This window comes from Hyaena hyaena, unplaced genomic scaffold (genome assembly GCF_003009895.1).
Source record: "Hyaena hyaena isolate Hyena2069 unplaced genomic scaffold, ASM300989v1 scaffold_156, whole genome shotgun sequence".
NCBI classification, from domain to species: Eukaryota; Metazoa; Chordata; class Mammalia; order Carnivora; family Hyaenidae; genus Hyaena; species Hyaena hyaena.
The window spans coordinates 2,260,977-2,276,793 of record NW_024080788.1 but is presented as its reverse complement, the minus strand read 5'-3'; the positions used below and the strand labels follow the sequence as shown (position 1 = coordinate 2,276,793).

The 15,817-nt window shown below is 36.2% G+C and overlaps 1 protein-coding gene across 1 annotated transcript in view; it reads right to left on the bottom strand.

Annotated features, from left to right (window-relative positions):
- KIAA0825 (KIAA0825 ortholog) overlaps nucleotides 1-15,817 on the bottom strand; it is a 357,903-nt gene extending 342,086 nt beyond the window's left edge. Inside the window, exon 1 of the mRNA XM_039239394.1 lies at nucleotides 15,723-15,817. The gene's annotated coding sequence lies outside the window, so the exon portion shown is untranslated. The remainder of the gene's footprint in view (nucleotides 1-15,722) is intronic.

The following is a 15,817-nucleotide window of genomic DNA, read 5'->3' as shown; positions in this document are numbered from 1 at the left end:
AGTTGGGTTCCAATGTGCATATTGGTATTCAACTTATTGTTTTAAAAACCAAATCAGACAATTCATTACCATGCTTAAATACCACTGTAGGTTTTCCACAATGCATAGGACACTCCAGTAGTTTTACCTTCTTTTATATATACAGTCTTCCATATTTAATTATATTTCTCTATCATAATCGTCCTTGATTAACAACTTGAAATAGCCTCCTACCTGAAAACTCCCTCTATTAAGGATGTTTGCAGCAAAAATGATATTTATGGAACATATTTACTTCATCACTGTACAGAATATTGTTTACAGGCCACGTATAATTATATAACATTACTTATTATCTTTAAACAAAGAAAAGTTATCTACAATTGTGGTGTAAAGCATTTTTAAATGCTTTTTAACATCTTAAACCATTTTTTAAAAAATTGTGAAGATATAAGAAAATATACTTGTGAAAAATCAAGATTTAACATTTAATCTATCAAATAAAATTTGAATGTGGTACCTTAAAACCCTTTCCAGTTTCCATTTATGAAAAAAGGAAATTAGACATAAAGTGTCTCTAAGGATTCTTCTAGTTTTAACCTTCTATTACTTTCGTCATGTGATCTATTTCTCTAATATTTAATCTTCTGTTTTATTGCATTTGCAGAATACTTTTTAATTCTATAGTACAATAGAAATATAATTTGTTGTTGACTAAAGCAGATTCATATGAAATGACCTGAAAATTTATTTAAAAAGCAATCAGTGAAAGTACATATAGGATTTCTTCATGTTAAATCTGAAAATCCATCACCATACTCGCATTTTACTTTATTTGCTGCTTAACATATCTCAACAGTGAATCTATCATATCAACATAGTCATCATGATCCAAGCTGCAAATAATAGAGAGTGTCAGTGTCAATTTTGCTTTCTCACACTTGCTTCCCTTCACTTCATCTGATTTTAATAATCCCTGTCAAACCACAAACAGTCCAAATTACCTTCATGACACAGAAGCTTTCAAGGAGCAGACAGAATCTCAACTTTCATTTAACAACTACAAAAGAAAGCTGTCCAGCTGGACAAATATTATTTCCACACTTGACAATCTCTACAGTTCAGCATGCATTTTAATTTTAACTAAACCTGCCAGGAGTTTGATATGAGCTTCTTGTTTTGTGTAGATTGACTCACCGGATTATGAGACCAGTGACTGTAATTGTGATAAAAAAACCTAGCATTTTTCTACTAAAAGAACCTAGCATTTTTCTACTAAAAGATAAATCAAATATCAAAGCTAACGGATCAAAATGAACACATAAGGCATACACGAAGGCATACATTACAGAAGAAAAACTACTTAAATTAGGTGCTTTAATCACTAAATTAAGTCTAAACATACAGAATACATTCTATTTTATTATTATTTCTTTTTAAAGTAGGCTCCATACCCAATTTGGGGCTTGAACTCACACCCTGAGATTAAGCATCATATGCTCTATTGTCAGATGCCCCCCGAATACATTCTTGATATAATTTTTAAAAGAAAATGCTAATAAGTAAAAATAAAATATAAAAAAAGTTAAAATTTTATTCATGGATACTACTGACAAACGAATCTAAGAGCGAAATCAAAAGAGATTTTTTGGGCTAACTCAATGAATAGTCAAATTTTTAGAACAGGTCTATGCATCAAATTATTTAATAAAACCAATGCTCTTAACAAGACATTAAAAAACTACACTTTACACTGAGGCCTGCGCAGGTCCCAACTTGTCTGTGGTTTGGGGTTTATAACTGATTCATAAAGCAAAGTAGAGTGTTTGTCTTCTGGGAAAACAAAGTTGTGTTTTCCTCTGAAAAAGCTTCATATATGGTTGGCTTTGGCATCTTCTGGGAATAGGGAGACAGGGATTGAGACTTCATGAGTTTTCAGATGAGGTAGAAAGAGAATACAGTGCTTTAACCAGAAAGTCTCGAGTCAGGTGTAGTTACCTACAGGACTCATTACTGTTAATCCAGCCTTGGCTTCATGATAGTCACAGAAGTGGATTCCTTAACAATAAAATAATAATAACAATATAATAATGATGATTTTTTAAAATTCCCCTCTATACTAATCAATGTGCCCCTGTACAAAGTAGAAATCCAAAAAAAGTTATAGTGAAAAGAAATAATATTTAGTTCATAGAAAAGTATTAGAATAATATAAACCATACTAAATATAAAACCATACTAAAGACTATTATACCTTGGAAGTTTAATTTATTGAATTTAAATCTAAAAGTTTCAAATAAGATATTTCATGGACCATTTCCTGTCTAAGCTAGGCCTAAATTCCTCCTACAGTTATTAGAAATTCACAAGTGTCAGATGTTAAGTCTTCCCTCCAACCTATTACAGTTGACACTAATCCTAGGTTTTCCCTTCTTCAAAGGCCAAACTACTGGCTATTAGAGCACTGTTCCTCTCCCAGTACTATCCTAGACACCACAGCTGGGTCCTTTACTAGCTCCTTTTCTTTCTCTGCCTCTTGGTCAGATTAATTTCTATCCATGTCCTCTGATACAACCTGAGTTTTAGAGCACCAGCTCTACCTATCCAACCCCATACTGGATAACTCCCTGGGATGTCTCACAGACACCTTAAAGTCAGCATGTCCCCAGATCACCTTATTATCTTCCCTCTGAAGCTTCCTTCTTCTCTTGAGGTCTCTATGATAGTTAACAGCACCACTATCAACTCAGGTACTCATTCAGTGAGTGGGAGTCATCTTCCACATTCTAGCATTCTCTCATTAACCTCATAGCCAATCAGTCTTCTATCTCTCATATCCATCCATTTCCTATCATACCAGTGAGGTTCAGACTCCATCATTTCCCTATAACTCATGCTTTATCCTCTCAAGTGAATGATTTTTGTAAAAGAGAGATAGATATCAGTGTTTATAGCAAGATTTTAAGTCTACATGACTGGGAGAAGTCATACTCTTAAGAGAAAGAAAAATCAGAAGAATTTGTTAATTTATAGAGGGAAATTTGGCAAGCAAAGGGATCACCCAAAACAGTCCTTATTTAGAATTAAAAAAGGTCCTGAAAATCATTAAAATTACATAATTTTTCAAATGTTGATTAACGACTTAAAAGGTCTTACTTTATCTGTGGACCTACAGACCTACATAATAATTGTATTCAAAAACTACTTCCAAAAATTACATGCTTTCAGGGCACCTGGGTGCTTCATTCAGTTAAGCATTTGATTTCGGCTCAGGTCATGATCTCACAGTCCTGAGTTCAACCTCCACATAGGGCTCTATGCTGATCGTGTAAAGCCTGCTTGGGATTCTCTATCTTTCCCTCTCTCTCTCTGTCTCTACCGCCTACCTTTCAAAATTAATAAACTATAAAAAAAAAAAAAAGCCATGCTTTCAAAAGAATTCTTGTATCTGTACTCATTAAAGTAAAAAGTTTATATTATTTGAATATTAAAATTATATACATGATTCATTTCCATATATGTTAATTTCTTAGTTGTATCTATCTTTCACAGATATTTTTCAGAGGAAAGTATTTTTTATGATTATATATTTTTTATATTTTTCTAAACTGCATTATACGGTTAATAAATTTTAAATTGTTGACACCTATATAGTCTCCCTCAGATATTACTTGGTGAATTTATTAAGTTCACAGCAAATTTTGCTAAATGGAAAATATCCTCAATTTTAATTTTTATTAATAACATATTTAAATATTTATCCCAATATTCTTAAAGGTAGTAGTTTGGGATCCTATTTTTTTTCTTTTTGCTTCCATGGAGAGTGTGATCAATAATTTAAAAAACCAAAACTCAAAATACTTAAAAATTAAATTTCTGGAAAAAAAAACCCTCATCATATGTTTATGATTAATTTCAATGTTTTGCTAAATTTAGATGCTTCAGAATTATAGGTTTTCCCAGTTCAACACTATTCTGAACTAGAATATCAATTTATCCAATTAAATATATAAACTCCCACAAAAGATTTTTTTTGTTAGTCTACATATTAAAAAACACAATTATGGAATCTCACAATTAAATCTTGTAAACCATTTGAGTTCTCATCATTTAATTTGTTCAGTTTCCCTATTAATTTCACAGGGATACACTTCATGGTCTTTCTATTTGTGAGCGTTGATTTCAAGAATTCCCTAAATGCTTCATATCAAATGATTTTTTTTTTTTGGCCTATCACTTGTTGAATAGTCTGATTAAAGATTTCATATAGATTTTGAAGAAAATACAACAAAAAACTTAGAGGGTAATTTTAAAAGAGTATTTAATACCAAGATAGGCAATTAAATTAAAGTCAATTTCCAAAATACTGTAATTCCTCAAAGTTTCAAACATTTCTAAAATCCAAAAAGTGTATACTGCCATGCTTAAGTTATTTTTCTTTTCTTCAATAGCAATCTAATCATAAAAACTTAAGGCTGGTTATCTTGTGTAGAAACATATTTGTACTTTTTGATAACCATATCTCCTATTTAGATAGGTAGTTTCAGAGTTTTTTGGGTGCAGTTATGAGTTATCGTGACATCACAACATATTCCAAGTATAATTCTCTTCATAGATTCTATCTTTAATTTTTTTATGATGTTGTGTTTCACTACAACATATTTTTAATACCACTAAGACCAAAATATTTTATCATGTTGTAGTTTGGAATTCAATTTATAATAGTATTCACAATAATGCCAAGTATTTCACCTTTTACAGAATGAACATCTAAATGCTTTACTTTTGGGGCACTTGGGTGGTTCAGTCAGTTAAGCCTCTGACTCTCGGTTTCGGCTCAGGTCATGATCTCACAGATGGTGAGTTCGAGCCAAGCATCAGGCTCTGTGCTGACAGTGTGGAGCCTGCTTACGATTCTCTCTTTCCTTTCCTCTCTGCCTCTTCCCAGTTCTCTCTTACTCTCAAAATAATCATTCTTTAAATAAAAAATAAACTATAATAAATAAATGCTTTATTTTAATTTCATGAATTAGACATGAAACTTGAATCTTTATTGGAATTAATTCATCTTTTATTAGAAATATCCAATGGTAATGTAAATTAGGCATTATTTAACTGTTGATAAAGTTTTATCAATGGAGCCAACACATTAATAGCTATTGATTCACCTTTCGTATATGAACAAGAAGATCTATAGCTGAAAATGAGAGAAATTAATTTAGAAGAGGCATTTGATTTAAATAAAGAGTAAGTTTCACAGTGTGGTATACAAATGTACCTTCTGCAGGTGACTATTACATGTAGCATTTTCAAGCATAATCTTAAAAGATGACTATGAAATAGATATTGCTGATTCTTCAGCTGAGGCACGTGTTCTCATTTTCATGTGATCCGTGATGTCATTATAGCCCCCACAGTTTGAGTTACACACTAATTCATTTCCACAAGTCAAAATTCAGTGCTGTTCTCTCCACAATAGCTAAAACATGGAAAGAGCCTAAGTGTCCATCAACAGATGAATGGATCAAGAAGATGTGGTTTATCTATACCATGGAATACTACATGGCAATGAGAAACAATGAAATCTGGCCATGTGTAGCAACATGGATGGACCTTGAGGGTGTGATGCTGAGCGAAATAAGTCAGGCAGAGAAGGACAAATATCATATGTTTGCACGTATAGGAGGATTAGGAGGAACTTAACAGAGGACCAAGGGGGAGAGGAAGGGGGGAAATGGTGGGGGAAAGGGAGAGAGGCAAACCATGAGAGACTCTTGAATGCTGACAAAAACTGAGGACTGATGGATGTGGGGGGGAGGGGGGGATGGGCATGGAGGAGGGCACTTTGGGGATGAGCACTGAGTGTTATGTAGAAACTAATTTGACAATAAACTATTTGTAAAAAACAAAACAAAACAAAAAAAAAAACAAAATTCAGTGCTGTTAATATGCACTGCTGTGTGTGTGCGCATATTTGAAATCATTGCCACCAAAAGGGTTATTACAAAATAAAAATGTGTTACTCAACAATAAAAGTAGTTGTAGATTTATGATACATGATAAAAAACTTGTAGCAATAGACAGAGTTCAGGCTGCATTCACTCTATGGTAAGACTGAACAAAGGCTGGGAAACATGCAATCCAAGGGTAAGGACATGGGCCCAGCACCACGTGGGTGGCATATCAAGTGGCCAGCAAAGGTAGCAGCATCAAATACTTCTGCCACCACCATCACCCAAGACCTGAAAAAGTTAGCTGTAGCTAACTGCTCATGCCAGAGCACATTCACTTCATCAGCAAGCACCCTCATATTACCCTGAAAAAGATGTGTTAGCTATTATTACTTCCAGAAAGGATGTGGAAAAGGGAAATGGGAGATTGCCAATTTAAGCATATGTTAAAGTGAGAATTCTGTTTACTACACTGGCATCTCACATATGAGATTATGTCAGAATGTAGAAATACAAAATATAGGTCTACCTAAACCTAAGCTGGTTTAATTACATGCAACTACTAAATAATACTTTATTGAAAAATGAAAAATGTGAGACAAATGCCAAACCAAATGAAACACTAGGGCAAAAGGCATAAATTGAGACTATCTTGGGCAAACGGGATATATGATATGGTATCACTATACGTAATATTTTATATAAAATTACAACTTAAATAAAATGGAATTTATGTACATATAAAAATGATAATCTAGCTCTGTATGGCATGGCAAAGATTTCCAGAGAGCTGCATTATTTCAGTAAAAAAAAAAAGTTGTAGAACCACATATATACCATGATAGAGTAAAATACTTTTGAAAAAAACAAATCATCCCAAAATATCAGGAATGATACTCAACAAACTATTAACGGTGCTAATCTATGGGCAGTGGAACTAAAACGGGACAGGAAAAAAGTAAATTTTTACTATTAGTATTTTCCTTTATCTATTTAAAAAATATTTTTTAATGTTTTATTTATTTCTGAGAGAGAGAGTGTGAGCAGGAGAGGGTCAGAGAGAGAGGGAGACACAGAATCTGAAACAGGCTCCAGGCTCTGAGCTAGCTGTCACCACAGAGCCTGACGCGGGGCTAGAAACCAAAAACCGTGAGATCGTGACCTGAGCCAAAGTCGGACACTTAACTAAGCCACCCAGGAGACCCTTCCTTTATCTATTTGAACTTAAAATGAGCATGTCTTAATTCTGACACGAAAAGGAAAAACAAATTTGGGGCACCTGGGTATCTCCGTTAGCTAAGCGTCTGACTTTTGATTTCAGCTCAGGTCACAATCTCATGGTTTGGTTCAAGAGATGGAGCTCTATATCGGGCTCCTGCACTTACAGCATGGAGCCTGCTAGGGCTTGTCTCTCTGCCTCTCTCCCCAACCCCCAGATCCATTCTCTTTCTCTCTCAAAATAAACTTGAAAAAGAAAAAAGGAAAAACAAATTTTAAAAATACAAAAAAATATTACATTAGCTAACTTAGTATCAACTGAATGGTTCAAGTAACAAATGACCTAAATTCCTGCAGTGGGAAGTTCCTTAGAGGCAGATAGAGATAGAGAAGCCAAGCCACCAAGAAAAAGTAAGATAAAGGCATTTCCTAAAGGTGGGAGCCCTGTGATCTTCCAAAATCCATATCCTCAGAGGCTCCACAGTCGGAGACATTTAATCTCTCACTGTATGTAGGCTCAAGCTCTCTCTTGTTCTGGGAATGATCCAAAAACTAGTGAAGAGAGGACGTAAGAAGTCTCAGCCAATAGTTAACTTGAGAAGTAAATAATGAGTTGGTCTCCTGCTCATTTCTATTCTGTTCCAGAACCCATGCTCTTACTAACTTGCTTATTAACAATATATAATTAGGTCCCCATTTTTTTTTGAGAGGGAGTGCATGTGAATTCATGTATGCACAAGTGGGGGAGGGGCAGAGAGAGGGAGGGGGAGGGGGGAGAGGGGGGGAGAGAGAGAGAGAAAGAGAGAGAGAGAGAGAATCCTAAGCAGGCTCCATGTCCACCTTGCGGTAGAGTTGGGGGGAGGGGGAGGTCTATCACAACACCATGAGATCAGGACCCAGCCAAAATCAAGAGCTAGACACTTAACCAACTGAATCACCCAGGCCCTCTGGTGTCCCCATCTTGAGGTTTCTTTGTATGTACTGTGATCCCACTCCTAAATTCCAGCCATAGCTACCTGCTCCAGATTCATAAACCACAACCAAGAGGAGCCCCTGATAATTAAAATGATTAGACCATCACTAGAGCATAAATGGGACTGTTTGGGAAAGTCAGAACAGAAAACTCATGGATGAAAAGAGTGAAAAATAAAACCAAAGAGGTATCAGGCACTTGAATGGCTTAATCAGTACAGCATGCAACTCTTGATCTCAAGGTCATGAATTCAAGCCCCATGCTGGGCCTAGAACATACTTCAAAAAAAAAAAAAAATTGAAAAGGTATGCTAAGGTCTTTTTTCCTTTAGAAGGAAAATATTTGAGTTTTATCTTGTACAAAATAGGGAGTTGGAGGGTTTTTTTTTTTGTTTTATGTTTTACTAAGACAGTATGTAACCAATGTTTCAAAAATATTTTTCAAATAAAGAACAAATGAGAGAACAGAGACAGGAGGATCAATTAAGATAGTGAACTAACCCACGTGAAAGTGATGATGAACAGGAAGAGCATTATGAGGCATGAGAAAAGGAAAGATGGTTGTTTTGTTTTTTGTTTTTTTTTTACAAATAGTTTATTGTCAAGCTGGTTTCCACATAACACCCAGTGCTCATCCCCACAAGTGCCCTCCTCCATGCCCATCTCCCCCCTCCTCCCCCACATCCATCAGTCCTCAGTTTTTGTCAGCATTCAAGAGTCTCTCATGGTTTGCCTCTCTCCCTTTCCCCCACCATTTCCCCCCTTCTTCTCCCCCATGGTCCCCAGTTAAGGTCCTCCTAATCCTCCTATATGTGCAAACATATGATATTTGTCCTTCTCTGCCTGACTTATTTCGCTCAGCATAACACCCTCAAGGTCCATCCATGGAAAGATGGTTTTTGAAATTACTTGCCAGAGTACAAAGCTTGGGATTGTTGAAGGAGTCATGCAATTATAGCTGAGAGAAAACCAGGCAGGTATCATAATCCCAGGCATAAACAAGCTTGGATTTTAGACCGAAGTCAACAGAGCAACCAAACAGGATGATGTGAAAATTATAAGGCACCACAAGAGATAGGAGACTTGTGGATGTGTCATTAGAAGATAGCAAAGTGTAAAAGCAAAGGTGTGGATATTCCTGGGTAATAAAACTCAGGGCAGGAAAAGACTGAGTATAAAGAGATGGGCATCATACAGAGCAAGGCATGCTTGCTGTCAAAGGTTCTTACTGCCTTGCTGAAGGCAGGTATAGACACCATCTAGTGCATGTCCACGCAAGCCTTTGAGAAGCCAGCTGAGGGGTGGGTCACTACCATGGTCATCCATATGGTTTTGGTGGTCTGGGCATAAGGACCAACAGGGGAGGAGCTAAATTATTACAAAGGAAATTCTGAAACTTTAATCTGGATGACAGTTATGAATAGACATAAAATATAGGAGGTGATTGGTGATAAGAAGACATGAAAAATGCAGTTTACACAGATGATTTTGAGTGTATTATACAAATGGAAATGTCCAGAGTAGAGATGGAGGTGACATATGAGGAGAATGTGTGAGAAAACATCATTAATATCACTGAAGTTCAGAATACCAAAACTCAGATAGTATTTAAAAAAAAAATTTGGACTATGATTCCCAGGTTAAAAAGTACACTGCAGGGGCACCTGGGTGGCTCAATCAGTTGAGTGTCCTACTCTTGATTTTAGCTCGGGTCATGATCCCAGGGTTGTGGGAGCCCCAAGTAAAACTCTGTGCTGAGCATGGAGCCTGTTTGGGATTCTCTCTCTCTCTCTCTCTCTCTCTCTTTCTCTGCCCCTCCGCCTCTCTTGGGTGGACTCTCATGCTAGTATTCTTTCTCTCTCTCTCTCAAAATAAACATTTTTTAAAAGAAATCTTTGTGATCATTTTGTATAACCATCTGTAAAGACATAACTAATAAATCCAGAAGAGGTTTTTTTTTTTTTTTTGAGAAACTGTAAAAAAAAAAAAAGGCAGAAAATTAAGGACTGGCATGGGACCACTAACAGGGAATATGACAAAGACCCAAGAAAGTAAAGAAAGTGGGGAAAAATAGCATCAAATTCATGTCTTTGTCTCTATCGTAGTGTTTCTCAAAGTGTAGTCCAAGACTAATTTAAGCAGAAGTACCCCAGCAACTGTTAACAATTCAGATACCTGGGTCTCATCCCAGGCCTTAGTGAATTATAGTCTCTAGGTATGGGTCTTGGCATTGACAATTTAAAAGTTTCCCAGGGCATTCTTTTCACCCACTATTTTTATCTCACTGCCTTTCACAAATCAGCTTTCAAAATGTTACTTTCCAGGAACATGCAATCTCACTTCACCTATTAGATTCATTCTTGAAAAGTTAAGGGAGTACTTACACACTAAACCATTATTCCCCCAGGGACTATAATGATTACTTTCAGAATTACATTTACCCAGAAGGAAACAAAGAAGATTCTGGAGCATTCAGCCTTTAAATTTTTTTTTAAATGTTTTATTTTTTTGAGAAAGATAGACAGCATGAGCAGGGGAGGGTCAGAAAGAGAGGGAGACACAGAATCAGAAGCAGGCTCCAGGCTCTGAGCTGGCTGTCAGCACAGAGCCCGACATAGGGCTCAAACTCACAAACCGCGAGATCATGACCTGAGCCAAAGTCGGACATTTACCTGAATGAGCCACCCAGGCTCCCCTGGAGCATTCAGCCTTTAAACAAACATTCCTTTTTTTTTTTCTTTCCTTAAATTTTATTTATTTATTTTCAGAGAGAGAGAGAGAGAAAGAGAGAGAATTTTAAACAGGCCTCACACTCATTGCAGAGCCTGATGTGGGCTCCATCCCACGACCCAGGGATTATGTCCTGAGCCAAAATCAAAAGTCGGATGCTTAACAGACTGAGCCACCCAGACACCCTAAATATTCTTTATTGGTTAGCCAAATGGATTTATAATTCTCATTGTTCTTTATTCAGTTTAATAGCATATATGTTTAAGAATTCAATTTTTAGCATATTTCATTTTTATTTTCAACTGATTTCACTGGACTTAACTGGTTAAGTACCACAATCAAAAGTCATTTAGCAGAACTCACAAGCAGGAAGTGCCTCAACAAGACATTTTTTCAGAAAACTACAAATATTGAAGTTTGTGGTTTGGACTCTAAGAGCAAAGATATTCCTTTATGTGATGAGCTCCACTAACAACAATATCCATCAATTTATTACCAACGGAGAACCAAGAAGTATATAATATGAATATATTCTATTCTAAGATGGAAATCATCGCAACAATAAACTACAGTAGCTAACATTTATTCACTTGCCTCATATCAGGCTCTGTTCCAGACCCTTTGCATGGATTACTCATTTCATCATTCTGATAATCCTGTGAAGTGGGAACTATTTTAGACCTCATTTCCCTGATGGCAAAGCTAAACAGTGCAGAGGGCTGTTTAACTTTCCTGAGATCCCACAAAACTGCAGCGGTCTCTAGAGTGTGTGCTCAAGGCAGTGTGCTACCCTGTGATTGTAAGAAAGGCTCAAGTGTTGGAGTAGTTAGCTGCTTTTGTGGAAAGAAAAGACCTCCTGCCCTTTACACTCTGGGATGTTGGCCCCATTGCCTTTCCTTCCCCCCTATTCTTTATACAATTGATTTCAAGACAGCTTGGGTCTAACCTTGGATGTCTGCTCGTGTTTACTTGTCAGATCTCATTATAATACACTTTATACATAAAGGGAATACCCAAAACAGCATAAAGGTGAGAATGTAGTCTTACACTGTAGATAAAAATAGAAATTAGTTTTAAAAAATTTATTATGTACAGAAAAGCAGGAGAGCATAGTGGTTTAGAACTGTGCTCTCAAATGTTAATTACCTAGGAATCTTGTTAAAAATATAGACTTTTACTAGGTCTGGGGTGGGGTCTGTGATTTTTGCATTTGTAACAAGTTCCCAGTTAATGGTGATCCTGCTGGTCCAAGGAACACATTTTAAGTAGTGAGGGTTTAGAATGCAAGCTTTGGAGTAATGCTACTGGTGTGTGACTTCCAGCTCCATTACTTACTAGTTTTGCAACCTTCTTGTGAGCCTCTACCACATCTGTAAAATAGTAAGATCATTAAAGTGCTGTAATGAAGATTACATGAGATAATCCATGAATGTATGTACAATAGTCACCGGCACATAGGAAGCACTCAATAAATATTAACTTTTTTTTAAATTTTTTTTTAATGTTTTATTTATTTCTAGGAGAGAGAGAGAGAGAGACAGCGTGAGCAGGGGAGGGTCAGAGAGGGAGTGACAGACTCTGAAACAGGCTCCAGGCTCTGAGCTGGTAGTCAACACAGAGCCCAACGCGGGGCTCGAACCCACGAACCGCGAGATCACGACCTAAGCAAAAGTCGGACGCTTAACCGACTAAGCCACCCAGGCGCCCCAATAAATATTAACTCTTAACATCAGAGAAAACCATTAAAAACATATATTGTATCCCATGAGAATGTCTTTTATAGGAATGACTGATAAAGCAGAAACACTAAATAAAATTTCATCATTCTTTCCCAGGCAGTCACTAGGACATTACTGTACACTGAAGGACATTAAATACATGTTAGATCCAGTTTTATTAAATACATAAATCTGAAACTGCTCTAAATGAATTTGAATAAAAACAGCTTGGCCTATAATATTTAAAGAGACTATTTCGTTTTTCTTTTCTTTTTTCTTTTTTTTGAGAATATTTCGTTTTTCTGCAGAAAACTTTTTTATATTGTAGGTATACAGTGAGTACTGATTCATTTATTTGAATACCTTCCTCTGAATTTAGAAACATTTATTTTTGCTTAAAACTTTTCATTTTTATCAAACAGATATCAGAATTAGTATTATTATGAAAAAAATTCATGATGTGAAAAATTGGTTCACTGGTTCCTGGCTGGCTCAGCCAGTAGAGCATGCGACTCTTGGTCTTGGGGTTTTGAGTTCGAGCCTCATGTTGGGTGTAAAAATTACTTAGAAATAAAATCTTTTTTTTCTTTTTTTAATTTATTTCTAGGGGAGAGAGAGAGAGAGAGACAGTGTGAGCAGGGGAGGGTCAGAGAGAGAGGGAGTCACAGACTGAAACAGGCTCCAGGCTCCGAGCTGGCAGTCAGCACAGAGCCCGACGCGGGGCCCGAACCCACGAACCGCGAGATCATGACCTAAGCGAAACTCGGATGCTTAACCGACTAAGCCACCCAGGCGCCCCTAGAAATAAAATCTTAAAAAAAAAAAGGGGGGGGGGCATTTGTTATTAAAGAAAAAAAGAACTGTTCAAACAAGGACACTAAGTATAGTTTGAGTTTAAAAGATTTAGTCCAAACCTTCAGAGACAAATGTACAGATTTTCAAACCACTACACAATGCAGTGTAATTCTCTCTTCCTGTTGAGGACTAGGGCTTAGAAAGAATATTACTTGTCAGAATTATGCTGAGTTAATAATGATGTGATATGGGAGGGTCCATTGAGTAGGAAAAGTAAAGTCAGGACTAGAAGTGAAGATAAAACTTCACAACATCATCCTAAATGAAAACTATTAAAAATGTCTAAAATTTAACACTGCTCGAAAAATAGATAGAGGGAATGGAATGGAGTATACTAGAGAAGATTAATGTTTGCTGAGACATTGTTAAAAATCAGGAAGGGTAAATCCTTGTGGTCCAATCAAGGAGGAGATGAGAATTATGTAGTGTTATAGGTCTGTCAGTATCTTTAAGTGAGCAAGAAAAGATCAATAGGTGATTTGCTTCTCTTTTAATCTTTTGTATCTCTAACACAGTTGATGTAAAAGACAACTATGGGACAGATTCTAATTTGTTTATTTTTCTAAATTAAAACCAGATTCAGCACAGACAATGCAGACTTGAGCTGTGAGATCATGACAGGTAAGAATCCAGGAGAAGAAAGGAATGTGGATGAATAGATTACTCTTTCCCAACTCTCTCTCCTCTTTTGCCCTTTCCATGTAGAATGTTCCTAGTTGCTCTTTAAAGTGTGGTGGGGTACTAGAATATTTTTTAACACACAACACAACATATCACATTTTACTTTCCATTTTAGTTTCTGTAAGAAGTGTTACTTTCAAACACAAGATTTTAACCCTGCCAAAAATTTGCATAAAAGGGCTTATATAAAGGACTGCCATATGAAGTTTTAAGACAAGTTTTACACATACTCAACTACAGCAAATAAGGATTGTTCCAAAGGAAATTACCTGTACTTTTAGTGGAAAAAAAAAAAAAATCAAGCGTGGGGCTGTGATTCTCAACATCTATAAAGGTGACAACCAACAAGATCCAATGGTTAGGAGAAGAGGCACGAAGAGAGGAGATTATGAATAGAATTCTATCAAAATCTCATATCTGGTTATTTGGGTGTCTACTGATCATAATCAAATTTCTGAAAAACCAGAAATTCACTAAAATGCCCGAGCTAACTTGTCCACTTATGAGGCAGCCATTACTTATCTTTCAACAGCAGAGAAGCAATGAATTCCACTCCAGTGTGACCCATTTATGCCTCACAGATATATCATATGCAGTTTTTAATGACCCCGAACCACAGGAAATGTAGAAACCTATTTGAAAAGCTGACATTAAGGTTGTGACACCCACCAAAACAACAGAGAGTTTAAAGTTAACTTGACACACAATCCCCAAATGAGTCTGTTGCTGTCCTAATTTAAAAAACAGGTACCATGTGAAATAGTGATGGCATGTCAGTGTCTGCTTTGAAACTCCTGAATTTTGTCATGTGGTGTTTGTGTCACAACCTTAATATTATTTAAATATACTTTTTAATATCTATTATTTAAAAAATACCTTTGAATTGAAGATACTCCTAAAGCTTTGAAGAAGCCAACCTCAAAGCACCTCATTCCTAGCATGCCACTTTTATTAGAAGCGGTGCATAAAACATTTGCTGTTGACAAATCTAATTCATTAAAAGGTGAGATGGATGCATTTTAAAATAACTGGCTGGCATCATTATCTGCAGCACCTTTTATAAATTATTCCTCTTTTCCCTTTTGACTAAACTTGTCACAGTTCCCTTTCAGAGCCTGAATGTTATGCCTTATAGTCAATGCTTTCAACATGTTTAGACAAGTCATAAGTTAAACAAGCAGTGGGACTTTCTTTTCTAGAAATCAGGAAGAGTAGCTAAGAAATGCTTACAGATTATTTCATTCAATTCATTGATTTTTAACTAAAGACATGGAAAGTCAGTTAGTGGTGGTTTTATCTCACACAAAGGATTTAAAAATAAAACTGTAGTGTTTGGGTAGAAGGCAGCATTTCAAAGCAAGGTACATAAAAAGAGCTGCTGGCACCCCCACTGCACTGTGGTGCAGAAGACTTAGTTTAAAATTGTATTGTGCTTCCCCTGACATCGGAGATCAGGTACATCATAAGGCTGACAGCTGGCTGGCACACCAACTTCCTAAAGGAAAATGCTAACCGTATTTCTCTTCGAGGCCAAAGGAATAGAATTATAGAAGTCTTCAACAAGACAGAGCATGGAAGAGAACAAATTATTCAAAACATGAAGAAAAACATTTCTTACCTGATTTTGTTTCAGAAGACTCGAAGAATGAGCTGGTCTTCCAATGCTAAATAAAGGGAAATTATTTTCTTCCAAATTGTCAGTGGAAGAGCTGT